Source organism: Talpa occidentalis, unplaced genomic scaffold, assembly GCF_014898055.3.
Source record: "Talpa occidentalis isolate TD23 unplaced genomic scaffold, MPIMG_talOcc4v2.1 talOcc4.5, whole genome shotgun sequence".
In the NCBI taxonomy this organism is placed as follows: domain Eukaryota; kingdom Metazoa; phylum Chordata; class Mammalia; order Eulipotyphla; family Talpidae; genus Talpa; species Talpa occidentalis.
In genome coordinates this window covers 52,847,572-52,860,731 of record NW_023604861.1, presented here as the reverse complement: position 1 = coordinate 52,860,731, position 13,160 = coordinate 52,847,572, and positions in this window count along the sequence as shown.

The following is a 13,160-nucleotide window of genomic DNA, read 5'->3' as shown; positions in this document are numbered from 1 at the left end:
GTTTCTTGCTTGATTTAAAAACTGGTGAGAACCTTTCGCTAGGTGTGACTTAGGGTTTTAACTCTGATGGATCAAACTGTGGCCATCTTTAGCCTCTGAGGGGCTCAGTCCAGCCATGAGACAATGGCTGATTGTACACCAGGATGTTTTTGTTTGCAGAAGAATCCAGTTCATATGAATATTATCACTAGGATTCCTTTTCCACATGTCATGTCATCTCATGAACATTATTGCTAAGGAGATTTCCTCTTGGCCGCACTTGCTGCTAAATGTTTGCTATAGGTTATTTGGTATTCCCTTCCCGGTCATCTTGAGGATTCTCTGTTCTTGCAAGTTGATATTCCCCTTTACCTCACCAGCTCTGCAGCACCAGCGCAAGGCCTGATCCCCTATGCCAGTCAAAGTGTTAACACTTGTGATATCATTTCATATCCCTGCAGCTGCAGGCAGTCAGGGGTGCGCTTTCTTTCAAGCCATGGTGCACGTTGTTATCGGCGCTACCCTCTGATGAATTCCAGAAAGATAGCTATTCACTGTTAATCTTGACTGCTTCCCAAACATCTGTGGAAAGTGTAAGTCAAGCTCCTGATGCTTAGTCTTCCAGCACTGTCCTTTCCCTTACAAATTCTTCCCTTTCTGTACAACAGCACTTCCTCTCTTTCTTGGTTTGGTAACAACCAGACAAAACAAAGCTGAGCAGGTTGGGAGGTAACATATCAAATACATGGAGTTTCTTGTGTGAGTTTATCACATAAAATTTTTTTTATTTGATCTCAGCAGAACTTTTAACATATGATAATAGATGGCAAAGGATAACCTGAACTTTGAGTGTTTTTAATGAATAAACAAGGTGGAATTGGGGTTCTAGCAGGCCTTGTTTGGTAATGGATGTTGTGGGAGGTGAGATTCCCCACTGACAGTCCTGAAAACATATTGTAGGGTAAGGTAAAAAGTATCAGGCTTTTCTGCCCTCCCGCCATTAGGATGGATGACTGAACCCTGTGGTCCCAAATGCAGGCCTGATGGCGGCCACCTGGAATAGGGTGTGGGCCTAGGTAGATGGGATTCACCTGGGCTGAGACTGGGCTTTTAGGGGCGGTGTTGCGGGGACGCCAGCAGAAGCCAAGAGAAAACCTGAGACAAGAGAGGCCGAGAAAGAAGCCGAGAGAAGCAGAGAGAACGCCAGAGAACACCGGAGAGCTCAGAAAGAGTGAAGACTTGCTGGGGGCCTGGGAGGCCTCCCAGCCCCCCAGCACCCCTGCCTGCTGTATACCTGGTAAATCCCAATAAAAGCCTGCAAAACCCAATGAGGGCTCCATGGCTCTCTCCTCCTTTACCCGGTCTGCTGGATCAGAAAACCTACCCTGTGTCATTCCTGCCCCTACACATATTGATCCCAGAACAACTGTCAGTTGTGGGACGTGGTCACACACCTCATCTGACTAATCACCTTAAGCCAAGCAGAGCACTGAGAAAACAAATGTACTTAAACTGCTTTCTGACTTTCTTTCTGTATTTTTGAAGAATGAAATAAAAACAAACTGGTGGCATTCTTGTTATGGTTCTGTGAAATATGGCTTAATAGAAGGTTTTAATGCCACTCTATGTAATGCAGAGTGTGGTTCCACAGCCTGAGAGAGATTGTGGGATGAGGGCTAGTCCTGCCTCCAGGCCTGAAATAGCTTCTACTCATGAGACGCACCTGGTTCTGGCTATCTGTGGGTCCCCCCCAAAACTAAATCTCCTTTATTAACCTCTCAGAAGACAGCACCACTGGGCTGTGATTATGAATTACCCATGGAAATTCTTTTGCTTTTTTTTTTTTTTTATATTACACAAGAGCAAGAAATTTTCTGATCACTGAAGAGTAGCATTTTGCTTTTAGACTAGGAATTCTGACTTCATTAGAGGGAACTCTTCCCATTCTTCACTACGATGGTTCTCAATTTTGTTTCCCACAGAGCCTCAATTATTAGGGTAGTGATATTCGTAGAATTTAACTGTGTGGAGATAGGACTCAGCTTCCTTTCTGACCCAGTGACCACCCTTAGGCTTTTGTCAAGACCAGCATTTTTAGATGTTTTATGGAGGGATTTTTTTTTTTTAAAGTAACTAAACTTCTATTATGCCAAATTAGAATCTAAATTGTTTGCTCTGATTTTGGCCAAAATTTTTATTCTGATTATTCCATTGATTATGTGTCTTTCTTTATAAACTCAAAGTGTAGTTTATCTCTATTTCTCAAAGTTTTACCCCAATTTCCCTAAGCCAATGTCACATGCCTTTTTATTTACTTCAATAGTTTTCCCCTCTAAACTTGTGCCAGTTTTCTTCTTAGAACTTCAGGTCTAGAAACCTCTTTATAGTAAATGAAGAACAACTGGATTTCATTCTCAAGCACTGACAGCTTCCATGCTTTCTTTTACCTTGATGTAGAAGTCTGCCAATGATAATGCAACAACTATTTTCATTCTTCTTTGGTCTATCCACAGACCAAACATCAATGCCCTTAGAAATTCTGATTTCTACTTACCAAATCCGATATACACTCTCTTGGTCCTCTTGACTTTGTAGATAGGTGTTTGAGATTTTGTTAAATCAGGATTTTTTTTTTACCTCCTATCTTTTCAATTTATAAATAAACAATCGGGCCTCATTTTTAGATGAACTCATTGTAGACCACTTTTAAATTTAAGTATAAAGATGGGTGTTATCCTAGTAATTAATATATTATTAAGTTTCTGTTGTTCAAGTCCCTCCCATAGGAAACAGATGCTTTCCAAAGAAAACTAGGGCTCCTGGCACAAGTGGAATTGTAACTTTTTCCCAGTACTAGTTTGTCCTGATTCCAGGGTCAGAGTTGCGGTGTATGGTTAGAAATTTCAAAGAAATAGTTACTTTTTCTAATTGAAACAAGAGCAAAACATTTCAAATCTGTGCAACCGAGAGAAAAATTCCCTCAGAAAACTGTCATCCTTATAATTTATTAGTGAAGTTTAAGACTTAAGAAACAAAATAACTTTCCACCCCATCACAGGCAGCTATATTCTCTCACATTCACTTCTGAGTTCTTAAAGCAACCCCGCCACATTCAGACTTGGGGAGCACAACGGATAAGAGTGCCTGAATCAAATTTTCCTCAATTTCTGAGGGACAGAGGCAGGCACAAAGGTGTGTAATATCCAATTTCAGAATCATCCAGATAGAAACCTTTTTTCGGTTGTGTCTGTGCAGACTTTTCAGAGCGCACTGGGTCATCGGCAAGTCGTGCTGAGGAATTTCTGGTTCTGCTGCACTGCTAGGTGTGAAACCCCAACACTGAAGTAGTGGTGCTTCCCCACGGGTGGGGGTTCACCTCCTCCCCTTCACATCACCTTCACAGCTATAACACTCATCTCTTAGGTCTCTGGGTTGGCTTACCACCTCTTCTAGGAAGCCTGCCCCAGCCGCAGCTCTGGCCAGGGCCCAGCCCCTCTGCTCCCTATACTCTGCCCAAAACTGTACTGAAGGAATGACAGCACTGTCGACCAGCTTCCAGGATTCGGGCTGACCTTGCAATATCTAAGAATGGAGTTACTGGCATTTTCATTGTTGGAACTGCTGACTTTTCAGGATTTCCATCTGAAAGTATGTTCATTTATACCTTGAAGTACAATCATGTCGCATAAAGACATGCTGTCTTTTCTTTTCAAGATGACCAAAGGTGCTTGTGTTTAGAAAGTTCTCACAGCTCTTCTCAGTTTCAAATCCTTCTCAAAAGATCTTCTTTAATTCTTTTCTTCTGATTATTAGCTCTCTCTAATTTGGGGTTCCAGCCTATCTCAGTAGGCTGAAGAGAATCCTTTACAAGGAGGGTGTGGTTGAAAGGCACTCAGAGGAGGGTGTGACAGAGGATTAGGAAAGATGGGGAGGAGAAAGAACTGGAGGGAAAGGAATGGGGTTCAGGAGAGAGAGGTGGGGAAGATCCTAGCCCCACTCCTAACCCCTCACCTGGAAGCAGACACAACACCCCACCCACAGGTCGGTTCCTCCCTCCCCTCCCCTTTTACTCCACCCTCTTTTGTTTTCCTTCTGACTAAAACCCATTTCCTGAGACCTGATATCTCCTGAGTAGGGTAATTTATTTTAGCCTAGACCTTCTTCCCAGATCATCCCAGCTGAAGAAATTAACCTCAGACAGTACAAAGGGCCTCAGACTGGGTCCTAAACTTCTCTTGAGGAGAACAGAGACTGGGAACTAATTTGTATTATATTTTGCTGAGGTGTAAATGTTCAGCTATGGCTTATTTAACAATAAAATATCAGCAATAACACAGCCTTTTTAGTATTCCATGATATGACACCATGAAATAAGAGACCTGCGTTGTCACTTTGCCATCACTCCACACAATAGTTATGTTTGATAATGAGATGAACAGTAGCTTCTTAGTCTCCCCTCTGAACTGCCTTAAACCCAGGGCCTCACCCAGAATTTAACAAATGGCAGAGGTTTAAATTTTTTTTTTGAGAGTGAACAAAGAGTGGGGCAGGATTCTTTCAGCCAAGTTTCTGGACCTCCCGGAGAGATTGTGGCTATCTTAAATTCATAATTTCCAGAACATCCAAATTTGCCCTCATCATCCTTAAATATGGGGGGCCATTCTTCAAGCCTTTTTGGAGGAGGTCCTCTACTCTCCTGTTCCTTGCAAAGCACCAACCAAGAGACAACCTCTCAAATGAAATTTCCAGAAGCCTGCGAACCTCAGTCCTGCTAGTTTAGCATTTCCAAAGGTCACCCTGATTACACAGCTTTCACAGTATGTCCTTGAAGTTTATCCAAAAGATAGAAAAAGTAAAATCAAAACTGCATTTGCATGAGCTATTTGCATTTGCAGTGCTCATTTGATCTCTTTGTGTCCCATGTATAAAGATGAATTAATTTAAGAATTTATTGTGAAGAAACCTGTGTGTGTTTGTTTAACCACTCTGGACCTGGGTTCTTGTGGGAAAACAGGCATAAGAAAGTCTACCTTTTGATTGTTGTGCTGAGGATGAGGAATGATGCTTTCAAACCCTGTAACAGCAGGCCCTCAATAGTCACTTCGCAATTACTCACTAGAGTTGTGGTCCTGCCGCTCCCTTTTGTTTTGGGTGGGGCTGGCAGCTCAAAATGATTTAGATTTCCATCATGGCGGCTCTGTCCTTGTGGCCGTGAGCATAACTGCTTTGCATAACTGCTCTGCAGGTTCCTATTCTCTAATTTTAAGTCCCTGTAATATGGGCCCATGTTTTGTGAATTTCAGTATCCTCACTCTCACATCCTGTTATTTTAACTACTTCATCTCTAATAAGGAAACCAATGGTCTCCTATTTTCTCGTAAAAACAAAAACAAAAGCAAAACAACAAACTGGCATCATCCAAATCCTACAAAAAGCAAGCCTCCATGAGAACCCACACTTGCTGGGTAGCCGGGGCCCCCTGGCTGCCCATCTCCTTTCACGCTCAAACAACCCTTTGCGCAGATCTAGATTTCCCACTTTCCCATTGTTCTTAACCTCTGGGTAATCTTTCCTTTTCTGCCAGCTCAGCACTGTATTTAAGGTATGGTTTTTGAACTTGATCCAACATTCTAAGTACTTCATTTGAGAAGGATGTTCACCGTGTCTGGTCCACCATACGGCCTGAAACCGAGGCAGATTTCCAATCTCCTCAATAATCTCTTTTCTGCTTCAATTAGCTGCATCTGGTTTTCTTTGCTTGTCAAGAAGGAGCCTGACTCAGAGTAAAAAACTCCTTTTCCAAGGGCTCTAGGGGAGCCCTCTTCTTCCAGTAGCCCTGGGAGGAAAGTGAGGCAAAGACATGCCCAGGGAAGAGGGTTTGGGGTGCTCACCCCCACCTCCAGACTAACAGGACAAGGGTGGGGGTGGAGGTGCCTGACTGGAGGTCTGTTGCAGGAGAAGTTGGGGGAGTCAATGGATTGTATGTTTTCTGGGGCAAAGACTGAGACAGCAGCTTTGTGCTACCTCAGGTAGCTCTCAATTTGGACCTCACTGCTGTTTAACCATGTAGTCAGAGGAAGTGTTAGTTTGGTTTGGTTTATTTTAGCTTGGTACCCTGGCACTCACCATCACCCAGTGATTGGCTTCTGGGCCTTGGGACTTCCATCTGCTCTGCTCCACAAGGCAGAGGCCAGGTGTGTAGAGGTTGATTTCAGAATTTTAGAAACAGCAACATTTCAGGCACTGATTTTATTTGATCAAGAAAGATATGAAAAATGATTGGCTACAGTCTCCATAAATTCATCGGGGAGGAAATGTTCAGCACATACAAAAGGCATCATTTCAGACTGAGAATGATTGAGCAATTCTAACTTCAGGACAAGCTTGCTCTCTGGTCTTATTTGTCTGATTTCACTTCAGGTCAGTGGAATCTTCATCCTGGGTCTGCAGAGAACCCTGGATAGTTGCATGGGAGGGCTTGAGTCCTAGTCGCTATCCGGTCCAATTGAAAATGTTGGAGATATAGCCATCCAAAGGAGAGTGCCCAGTAGAGGACAGGTCACTGTCTGTGGGTTCTTCACTCACATGTACAATTGCAAGATTGCTCAGGTTCAGGAAAAAACAATGGTATTTATTTAACATGGGGAGAATAAGTTCTCAAGGTCACAAGTGGCTGACTATCTCACCCCAGATAGTGTCCACAGTATCCAGAAGTCCTAAACAAAATGTCACTCATTCAAGATGGCATGGTCCCATACATGAGGGCCTGGAGCTCATGGCACCCAGCAAGCAATGGGCCAGGATCTAACCACAGCTGAGGTGCTCACAGGTGGGGCCAAGGAGATGACAGAGATGATGCTGCAGCAGCACAGCCACCAGTTTGTCCAGGACAGTACTGGACACTGGACCAGACAGCAAAGGAGACAGCAGTGCCAGGAGGCACTGGATGAGTAACAGCTCTCAGAGGTGAACCAGACACAGAGTGCCAGACACCCATCAACAGTGCTGGACACCACTGGCCAGTTGTGCTGGTCACTGGCATTAGAACTCTTTGTGAGTTGTTGACCCATACCAACAACACACAGCTCTTTGAGACACCAGGCCGGAAACCTGATGCTCCTTCCAAGCAATGTCAGTCATAAGCTGGAGGCAGACAGTGGCCCCTGGCCTCTGCAAATTCTTCAGCTTCTCTCCTTCCTTCAGTGGTCAGTGACTGGAGAGCATCCAGTCCTAGTAAGCACGTGTCCAGACTGGTGGGGCCCCAGGAAGCATGTGTCCAGACTGGGGCCATGTGGGGCCCCAGGGTATGCATGCCCTGGGTTGGTGTGGTAGGGGAACTACTGCCATCTACTATCACTGCTGGCCTTGGCTTGCAGTTTTGTCCTCAAGTCCGAGAGTATAGCAGTCCAGAAGCCCAGGAGCCCAAGTGCTGGAGTTAGAGTCCCAAGCTGGCGCCTGCCCTGCTTTATATCCTTGCTTGGAGTCTCCCGTCTACCAGTCTGATTGGACCAGTTTCAATTCCTATGGCTGATTGGACCATTTATCAATCAGCTCATGGGTCACACCTGATGGGTTCATTCCACAGTTCCGGCACCAAACTCAGGGGCCTCTCTATTGCCTGCAGTTGGAGGGACCACAGTTGGAGCAGGCCACGTGGGGTCCCAAGGTATGCATGCCTTGGGTTGGTATAGTAGGGGAACTACTGCCATCTACTATCACTGCTGGCCTCTGCATGCAGTTTTGGCCTCAATAGAGCTCAAGTGTTGGACAGTAAAATGCCTGTCACCTGCTGCCACCTGTACTGTCCACAAGCAGGTCTCTGAGGCCAAGTGCCAGAGCCCTGAGCGGGGGCCTCTCCAGTTTCACCATGGGGAGAGCAGACTGTGGTGGCAGCAGTAGGGGGTTGTGGGGTAAGGAAAAATGTCAGGCTTTTCTGCCCTCCCGCCATCAGGATAGATGATGGATCCTTGCGGTCCTGAATGCATGCCTGATGGAGGACACCTGGAGTAGGGTGTGGGCATAGGTAGATGGGATTCACCTGGGCTGAGACTGGGCTTTTAAGGGTGGCGTCACGGGGACGCCAGCAGAAGCCGAAGAGAAGCCGAGAGAGAAGCAAAGAAGCAGAAGCAGAGATCACTGGAGAGCCTAGATAGAGTGAGGATTTGCTGGGGGCTTGGAGGACTGCCAGCCTCCCAGCCCCCCAGCACCCCTGCCTGCCGTGTACCTGGTAATCCCAGTAAAAAAGCCTGCAAAAGTCACTGAGGACTCTGACTCCTCCTTTACCCGGTCTGCTGGACCAGAAAACCTGCACTGTGTCCAGTCCTGCCCATACAGGGGTACTGGCAACGCATGCATCCTTCATCTTAAACTCTCCACCCAAAACCAGTCCGTCTCCTCTCTCCAGCCTTGTCTTATGTCTGAGTGTCAGACAGGGGTCAGGAGAGCAGGATGGGAGACCTGGCACTTATTTCCTGTCTGACTAACCAAGGCAGTGCTTAGCTGCTGTGACCTCGCTTGCTGTCAGCTTCCTAGAGGGGTAGAGGAGAGGATGAACCAGGTGACCTTGGCAGCCCCTAAGCAAAAACAGCTTCCTGAGGTCCCTGGCCCATCACACACAGCCTTCCTTCACCCTGGGAGGAGCTGGCTCTGGTCTATCTAGCCCAGGGCCCCTCAGCCTGCTGTAGCAGAGGCCCCTCTGCCTCGAGAATGCTCTCAAGGTCCCCACAGTAATAACTTGCTGCCACAGGGGAGGAAAGTCTGGGCAGAGGCATCCAAGCTTCTACCATAAAGTTCTCAACCAGGTTTTTGGCATGAGATTCAAGCATTTCATTATCCAAGACAAAGGGAAGACCGTGCTGAGAAGCTGGTTTTGTTTCTGTGCTGATAGGGAAGGGGCATTGCAGAAGAATTGGACTAAAGCAAACAAATCTATTTTTTTTTACTAGGTTAAACGGAGCTGAAATCCAAATTTATGTCGACATGTGGTGGAGGGACGCTGCTGGCTCTGCTTCCCTCTAAGAGCACAGATTCCACAAAAAATGATACCCAGACCCTCCTGTTAGCTTGGCCTGTCAAGGCAGTGCTGGGGCTGGTACAGAGGCCTGTGCTATTCAGTAGTGATACAGGTGGGGCCCTCACAGTTAGGTTAATGCTTTCTGATTTGCAAAGCATGCAGACTTCCCAAGGACAATATCTATTGTATACCTGAAAAAAAAACGGAACCTCAGAAAGGTTAAATAAGCTATCTACAGGCGGAGCTGGTAAGCAGAGGAGCCAGGATCTGAGTTTAATCTCCAAGTCTTGAGTTTATTTTTTCACTTAGGACCCATGCATTACTTATTCATTGGTTTATTCATTCATTCTTTCATTCAACATCTTCAAGGGCTTAGCTTGTAGGTTCACAGTCCAGTGGGGAAGGCAGACATGTAAATGACAGTGACAATACAGTTTGAGCTAAATGTCTGGGGTACCAAGAGGGAAATCTTGGCAGTTGAGTTGTCATGTCTCAGTGAGGAGTAAGAAGGAAGGGAGACATGTCTCAGTGAGGAGTAAGAACACAGGGAGATGAGAGCCATGGGGAGGGGGGGTGCACAGATGGGCACTGATTGTGAGGGGGGCTTCCTGGAGGAGAAGGCACTGGATCAAAGGCTGTCACTAGAAAAATAAAAGTGCCACAAGGACAGATAGCCAGGATGTCAGGCCTAAAGATGAAAGAAGAGAGGGGCAGGGTGGATGGTGGATCCTGGGTTTCAGTGCAGCTGGACTAGAGCACAGTTGCAAATTCAGAGTGACTATGAAAGCCAGTGCGAGGAGGGTGTATTAAAATTTTTAAAGAACACCTTTTATTGAGATAGAATATACATAGAGAAAAGCACAAACTGTCACTGTACAGCTTAGTGACTGTCACAAATGTTCTCATCTGAGTAGCATGCTTGGTTTGTGAGAAAGAACCCCGCACCCCAGAAGTTCCCTTCATAGCTCCCACCATCACCATCTCCAGTCAAAGCTCCCACTATCCAGATTTCTAACAGCATCTATCAGTTTCACCAGTTATTGTACACACACACACACATACACACACATATATAAATGGAGTATGTATATTTTAGTGTCTGGATTTTTTACTCAATATCTATGTTCGGTTAGCAGGAACAAAGTTGCCAAGAGTATTCTTTCCCATGTCTTAGTAGAGGAAGGAAACAGGCATTTCTTCTGGAACTTTACCTAAGCATGGAATTGCTGTATCATACAGAGGCGAGGCCCTTGCTTAACTTGACTACAAAATTTGGGTTGTGTTTTATTCTTGCAAGCAGAGAGAGGAAGTTGGAGGCAGGAACTGTCTTAGTTAAGGGTGCATTGATCACCAAAAAAAAAAAAAAAAAGCCCCCCTTCCCCCCCCACCCCCCCACCCCCGCCCAGTAACAGCTTGAATCAATGTGAGTGGGTGGAGGGAGCATTTCTTTCTTGGCCATTAACTGAAGCAGGAGTCTAGAATTGAGGACAGGTCAGACCCCCAGGGTCTTGTGGCTGGCAGACAAGTTCTTATATTCTTTCATTTCTCATGGTTTTATTCTTACCTGTTGCAAATGGACTTTCTCCACATAATGGAGAATGTATTTGCTAACATTCTGGCTTCTTTTTTTTTTTTTTTTTTTTTTTTTGATAGAGGCATGCTTTATTTATTTGTTTGCTGGTTTGCTTGTTTGTTTTGTTTATACATGCACTGGGTATAGTCAGAAGCGCGGGAGGGTGAGAGAATTCACCAGAGCCAGAGCGGGGAGCAGAGCAGACAGAAGGACCGAAGTACACTGCTGAGGGGAGCAGCGGGCGGCAGGAGAGGTCTGCGCGCCATGTGGGACCCTCCTCCAGTGGCCGGGGAGCAGCCGGGGATTGAACCGGCGCCGCAGAGGCCGCAGGCAGCTTCGCAACCCAGCGCTCAACCGCTGCGCCACCGGGGAGGCCCAACATTCTGGCTTCTTAGTGACACCAAAAGAAAGAAATTTTCTTTCACTTCACAATATAAAAATTTCAGGCAGGGACACTCATAGACCTACCACCAACCAATCACTCAGTTCACCAGCATGCAGTTGACATGATGGGCACGCCAGACTCCAGGAGGTCCCAAGGATCAGGTCTAGTAAATCACAAGGCAGGAACGGGAGGAAACATTACTCACCAAAAGATGCATAACATATAGATAGGGAAAGGGATGTCAAACATGAAAATGAAACAGGTCCAATAGACTGTGGCAGGCAATGACCATCTGGTGAACTCTACTGAGAGTTTGACATACGCTATGAATTTTGAGCTTCAAAACAACACTTACTACAGATATTATGATCCCCAATTTCAATTGATGGGAAAATGAGCCATTATTGGATCCTGCCTTTAGGCAGCTTGAACTGGTCAGATCACTTGAAGTTTTTTTTGCTAAGTTATGTGTCAGCTCTCTCTTCCTCCAAATGGTTGAATGTGGATAAAAAGCAGTAATTTTTAAAGTAATTTTAAAAAATAACATTCCTTCTTTAGTAGCTTACTGGGAATTGCTATAATCAGTGATTTCCTGAATCTTGGTGGAAAAGACCCAGGAGTATGGAGGTAATTGGAGCATGGGGCTCTCTGGGAGGACTGTGGTGCCGGGCAGGGGAGGGGAGAGTGTTGTTGTAGTAGGGAGAGAGGGTTGGGAGGCTCCAGTACATCCCAGCTGATTGTCATTTGTCCGGAGTTCTGGTAGTCATCTGTTTATCCATTTTTCAGCAAATCGACATGTATTAATGATATACTCTGAATCCAACATGGACCTCAGGATAACTGAGAAAGGAAAAAGTCCTGTTGCTAAGAAGCTCACTGTCCTGAGGCTGGACAGAGAAGTAAGCTGTCACAGAACCTACCTGGGATGAGGACACTATCAGGGGGCAGGGAAGCCCCATAGAGGGAGCACTTGACTCTATAAGTTGTAAGTTTCTTTAAAATGCCCACTCCAGAGGTGATAGTAAGTGTTCAATTATATTGCATATTGCCTTCTAGGGGGACAGTCAGTTGCCCTGGCCAGAAATTTGTACTCTAGGTCATTACATCTGTAAAGAAAGGCAGAGCTCCAGCTCCCTTATCCCAGAGGAAATTAGAAGCTAAGAATAGCTTTTCAGCGGAAAAATCTTTGGTTTCTTCTTCTTCTTTTTTTTTTTTAAAGATTTTTTTTATTTATTTATACAAGCACTGGGTACAGTCAGAAGCGCGGGAGGGTGAGAGAATTCACCAGAGCCAGAGCGGGGAGCAGAACAGGCAGACTGACGAAATACACTGCTGAGGGGAGCAGCGGGCGGCAGGAGAGGTCTGCGCGCCATGTGGGAGCCTCACCTGGCAGCCTGGAATCAAACTGGCGCTGCAGAGGCTGTGGGCAGCTTCGCAACCCAGCACTCAACTGCTGCGCCACCAGGGGAGGCCAATTTTTGGCTTCTTAATTAGCACGGTGGATCCCTCATTGAGGAAATTAACAGCATTTAATAGACGTGAATTCAAAATACACTGGCAAACAATATTTTAGAGACCTTTCTTACCTCTCCAGAATCGTATAAAAATCTGCTGAGGCTTTTTACTCTTTGCTCTTTGGGTGGCACCCAAGACTTGATACTTAAATGACTGGGTTGGCGATTTTGGCTGCTATAACATTATGAAGTTAATAGAATCCTTCTAGAACACTGATATATCTATTTCCACACTACTTTCTATGTAAAATGGTCATCAGATCATCATTATAAAAAAGTTCTAGGCTTCCCCAACTTCACAGAAGAGTTCTTTGAGTGGTCTTAACGCTTGTTTGGTAAAATGTGTTTGATGAAAAGGTGTCTCCTTATGTGGCAAAAATTGCTCCCATAAATTGTTTTCATTATGGCATAGCAAAGATGTGAGTTTTGTGCAGCACCTTTACCTAAGCAAGATTTTGTATGACCAAATTGCTTTCGGTCAATTTTCAACAAGTTATTCAACCAGATGGTAGAGGCAAAGAACAATCTGGGCAGGCATGATATGAGGGACCAAGACACAGTGGAGTTCTTAGGGACTTGGCAAAAGATGGGTTTGCCTGAGGTGCAGGGTGCCAGGGGGAGAAATGGATGAGATTGTTTCCCTCCTGAAGGGCTTCTGTGCTGAGTTTGGACTTCACTCCTGGAATCTGTTGTTGA